The 5419-nt window shown below is 40.9% G+C and overlaps 1 protein-coding gene across 5 annotated transcripts in view; it reads right to left on the reverse strand.

Moving 5' to 3' along the window:
• The window catches only part of ccser2a (coiled-coil serine-rich protein 2a), a 61385-nt gene extending 56256 nt beyond the window's left edge, over nucleotides 1–5129 (reverse strand). For 4 of the 5 annotated variants that reach the window (XR_535541.2, XM_008429219.2, XM_008429217.2 and 1 more), the window contains exon 1: nucleotides 4611–5129. The gene's annotated coding sequence lies outside the window, so the exon portion shown is untranslated. The remainder of the gene's footprint in view (nucleotides 1–4610) is intronic. The other variant, XM_008429216.2, reaches the window with a different exon arrangement.
• Between the last annotated feature and the right edge of the window lie 290 nt (nucleotides 5130–5419).

Raw genomic sequence — 5419 nt, forward strand, 5'->3', positions numbered from 1 at the left:
GATGGATGGATGGATGGATGGATGGATGGATGGATGGATGGATGGATGGATGGATGGATGGATGGATGGATGGATGGATGGATGGATGGATGGATACGACTTGAGAGTTTCATTTAACGCTTTAGCTAAATGACTCAGTCGAGATCAGCTGTTTTGAATCTGCATAACTACAGTAGCACTGCAAAGTTGTTGTTTTTGTGTGAACGTGGTATGACTCTTGCCTTAAAATGTCAAGCCCCAGCTATACCTGGTCACAGGTATGAGTCACACTGCAGTTCAGAAGTTTTCATAATCGGCCCTGACTCATCCCTTAAAAGTCCTCCCCTGAGCTCTTCCCGAGGTGTGATGATGAGAACTGAAAGTCTTGGCAGACCTTCTGCAAATCTAATTAGCAGCTCAGATGTCAAGTCTCCCCCAAGGCCATCATCATGAGACTCCCAGCCTCACCATTAGTTCAGCTCCTTGTGTTTAGGTGCAAAAGAGACAGACACTTTACCGTGCGCCCTATGCCAAGCGTGACCCGTTATTAAATGATAAACAGGGTCGACTTCAGGGGTGAAACATCAAGATCTTCCTGGTACGCGGAAAATGCGCGGGACTCAGAAATGGGAAAAAAATGGAAAATATGCGATTCAAACGATCAAAGGGATTCTTTTCTGTAATGAAACAGTTTTTTATTGAGCTTAACGTAGAGCTTTTTGTCTGAAGCCTGAGACTCAGAGCAGCTCCTATCAGAAATTGTGCATGGTTCTCAGGAACAGTTTCATGTGCTTAATATGTTTCCCTTTCTTTGTCCTAACCATTTAAATCAATGTTCTCATAAGTACAGAGTGATTTACCAACTCCATTTTGAATTTAGACATGATGGTGCTTTCTTATCTTTATCTTATCTCATCTTTTCGTGCCACACTTCTTCCTTTTTCTCAATTTTCTGATATGCTTGGATGCAGAACTCTGAAAAGCCCGCTTCTCCAGCGCTGACCTTTTGTGACCTCCTCGTGGAGATGATCAATGACACGTCAGTAGTCTTCCCCGTGATATTGTTGCCTCCTGACCCACAGTGGCAGGAAACCTTTGCAGGTGTTTTGAGTTAATTAGCTGATTAGGGTGTCACATAATGAGTTTCCAATAGTTATCTTTTTCACAGCATTCTATTTTTCTGAGACACTTAATTTGGTGGTTTTGTTATCTGCTAGCCAAAATCCTCAAAATTGCAAAAAAAGGCAAAGGATTGGAATATGTCACTATGTATATGAGTTTCTGAGATGGCTGGCAAGAAATATTGAACTTTTAGACAATACTCATATTTTTTAAGGCGGACCTTGGTTTTACATCAAGTAGTAATCTAGTAGTAATTTTTCATAGCATTTGAATGACAATCTGCTTTTGCAGTTGTTTTAGTCACTACATGAAACTTTTTGTAGGCATTTGTTTTATAACTCATAACTCCAATGTTTTAAAAGCACTTACTTTTATATCTTAACCTATGACTGTATCATTACCTTGGGATGCAAAATCCCAGAATCTGTCAAAAAGAATAAAAATGACCGCTCTCTTGCTTGCTGTGTTTTTTTTTTTATTCTACTTTCTCCGTTCTCCCATATTTACAAGACGCAGTGTTTCCAATAAAACCAGACTTAGCAAAGTCAATAAAAATAACACTTTGAGCAGTACTTTGTGTGAGATCCACAGCAGACATATCCTGTGTGAGTAAATAGAATACAATACAATTAGGCCAACTTTCTTTTGGTTCCATTTTCCTGTGGCTCTTTGTTTTCCACTAAATCTACGGATGACATTTCATACCAAACACGTTTCACAGCTGCAACTATTTTTCTTTGGATGCCAACGGTTTCTGGCTGAAGGAGAGCGAGCGCGATATCAAGACCCATCCTACTAATACATTTTTATTTTGTTATTTTAGCATCAAAACTACTATGTCAGAGATCATTAAAGTGGAATGAATGGTATCGAAAAGTGTAGCAATTTTGATGTACCTTCTATTTGTTGTTTAAAGAACAATTCAAACAAAACATTAGAATCAATTAGGCACCACTGAAAGTTGAAGTTGTAGTTCATTTTACATGCAAACGCATTATTTGAATATCAAAATGACGCAGGTTCTCGTGGCTGAGAAGAATTTTTGTTTTTGCCCTTGATAACAGGAATATTATCAAATGTTGCTGCACTTTGTGTCCTTTAAAATCACAGCCAAGCGATACCTTCAAAACTACGGCGGCACGGTCAAAAATTGTTCAAATATATTTTAATCAACACACGAATTCTACAAATACTAGTTGGAATAAAGAGATTAATTCTCAGCGCTAAGACATTATGTGAAATTAGAGCAGTAGTTTATGGCAGGAAAAAGAGTCACTCAGTAACATATCGGAACATAACACTGATATTTCCGTCTGATGCTTCGCATTAAAGCAAATCCCCTATTTTGACTTGGAATGACTCAGCAGGGTTCAGATAAACACGCAGCAATCTTTCTGTCTCGTAACAGAACCCACAGTCTTTTGTTCTTGTTCAGTTTGTGACCTGGTGGATGTAAAGACCATATCACATGACGCAAAGCTTTCAAGGATTACACAATAAGACTTAAAGATACAAACCTCTAAGGGTTCCCCTCCAAGCCAAAGAAACGAAAGAGAGCTTATCATGCTTGATGCTAAGAGAACGGCAAGATGAGGCAATGTTGGGACATAATAATAAAGCTCATAAGTATGTAACAGAATGACACACATTTATGTTGACTTAACCTACAGAACATGTTTTATTCTAAAACCATGTATTACCTAAAAACATTTACTCTTCGGAGATGACTGTAAATGTAAAACCTAAGCCCTCGCTTCACTTTGTCAAACAGTTTCAGTGTAAAACATTGGCCATCTGTTACGTGAATTTTTTTTATTATTATTATTATTATTATTAGAAGGGAATTTCCTAATCTTTGCAGAATGCACTTGTTTCAAATGTCTGTCAGTTTCAGACCTTGTGTCTGTGGTTCACTCTGAGTGTAGTGAGCTATTCCAAGGCTTTAAACATCTGTGGGCTTACCGAGTGAAAGACATCGCTGATAAGCGTGGCTAAGTATAGCTCTAATGATGGGCCACATGCAGTGGCTGGGGAGGGCAAGGAGGATAAAAGAAAAGTCAAAGTCAAGTGGCTCAAGTCGACAACACCGCAGCAGATGAAATGTAACAAAATGACCGAACATGCAAAGAGGGATGTCCTCTGCACTATCAAATGTGCCATTTGTCGAGACTGTGCGTATCTAAACACCAATTAAGATTAGAGTGCCATGAACACGCATGGAGCAAGTAAAAATGCAATGGATGTTTGCACGTAGCCAATTGTCTGGGACGCTGCTTGACCTCCACCTTGCTATATGGTGAGTCTACGTCTTTGTTGAACTTCTGGCGCTGTCAAAACAAATGACTTCACACGTCCCGGCTGCAAAAAAAAGGCCCCTCTGAGCATGATGAAAGCACATTTAAACCTCCCATAAGCCCGAGGGGAGCCCCTCCTGGGCACCATGCTGTCTTGGAATGACTGCAATGCACAGAGTAATGAGATGTGTGTGATTTCACACGTGGTCCACATAGCAGACATGAGGACTGTGAGTGGGGGGAAAACACACAGTAAAGAAAAGTTACAGGCGCATTCTGAAATTTGGCTGGTCTTTTTAAGTCATAGTGGACGGTCAGCTGCTGCTGCTGCTGCTGACGCAATTAGCCCGTAAACACACGCTCGGCCCAAGGTGGTGCACCACGGCTTTTGTCGACAGGTGCCTGTGGAAAGCACACATGGGTTCGCATGCAGGAGCATGTGCAGCTGCCCTAATCCGGGAGAAACCACAGGTGTCCATCTCACTTAGTTGCTCTGTACTGAAAGCCAGTGGGCGCTTTGCACTGTCTGGTCTGTACATGTCGCCGCTTTAAATGGAGCGCACATGCACGCTCAGACGCTATGTGGCAACAGGCTTGACTGACAACAACTTCAGCTGCGGCGTAAAAATACGATCATATGGTATTAAAAACCCTGGCTAAAATTTAACGTCTGCCTGCTGAAACTTTATGACTGCGTGAGTCATCATCACTCGCCCTTGAGTCCTGTGACATATGCCCAGGCAGCATACAAAGCCCTGAAAAAGCAAAGGCTAACACAAGGGAGAGTATAATTTTAGATTTTTGTACAAATATTAATCTGAGCAGGTGCATTCACCCCATTTACTCTGATAGCCCTAAAGAAAACAACTGCCATTAAACTCTAATTAGTAGAGTCTAAACTTTGTGTAATTTATCAGTAATTTATCAGTATACAAATGTGAATAGAAGTTTCCTTGAAACAGACTAAGCGTTTAACATTCCTCCCGTTTGAGATTTGCAGAAATATAAATTATTTCTCATGTTTCTAAAGGCTTGGCCGACCTCATTCATGGAACAATGACTTAATGCTATGACTGTAGAGGGTGACGATGCAAGAAAAAAACACCCATCAGCCTCGTTGGACAACCATGAAGATGAACACAGTGGTGGACTCTGTATTGAGCTATCGCAACCAAAACATAATTCTTTGACTGCACAGTGTGTTTGGCGACTTACCTTAATTATTCCTCCGGCATGGCTCCCCATCTAACTGCGAGTAAGCAGTACGGTTGTTTTCCCGTAAACAGCATGTGGTAAAGAAAAATCTGCAGCGGAAGTTAATCTCTGACTTCGCTTAAAACGCCCTGGGATGCAGTGATGAAGTTACTCGCCTGCAGAAGTTCAAGCAATCACTATCAATCAAATAAACCCAAGCACATTGAAGCCGTAGAGAAAGTCTGGTTATAACGCTTACTCTTGTAAAGTAGTTTGTTTGTTTTTTTTGTTTGTTTTTTTTAATCAAATATTTCCCTCAAATTGTTCTAAAAACACGACGCGCCTACATGTTTACGATCCGCTAGTTGTCAGCTGACAACCGCTAAATGAACTTACAGTGGAGGTAAGTAGACCGAAGGAGGAGAAGTTGGTCGTAACTCAGACGTAATAACACAGCGTTTTGTTGATAAGCTGCCCACAAGACACAGTAGAGCAGCGCCGGGCTCCCCCAAGCAGCAGCGGCAGTTTCTCATTCCGACATCCGCCCTCCTCTTCGCTGTGCTGGGCGGAGCTTGGAGCTGTCAGCCTGGGCACGATAATCTGACAGCTGACGGCGGCTAATGGGCCACAGTTTGGTTTGAAGTTTTTTCATGAAAGGCTTTCTAGGTCCAAATAAATACCACATTCCTAACGTGACCGTAAACGTATCATGTTTTGGACATACATTGTATCTTGATATGTTTTGTTTTATTTATTTATTTATTTTTTTTTAACATTGTTGCTGTTGCTGCAAAGTCAACCTCACGATTGATTTCGTTCTAATTTATATA

The sequence above is a fragment of the Poecilia reticulata genome, linkage group LG15 (assembly GCF_000633615.1).
Source record: "Poecilia reticulata strain Guanapo linkage group LG15, Guppy_female_1.0+MT, whole genome shotgun sequence".
NCBI lineage: Eukaryota > Metazoa > Chordata > Actinopteri > Cyprinodontiformes > Poeciliidae > Poecilia > Poecilia reticulata.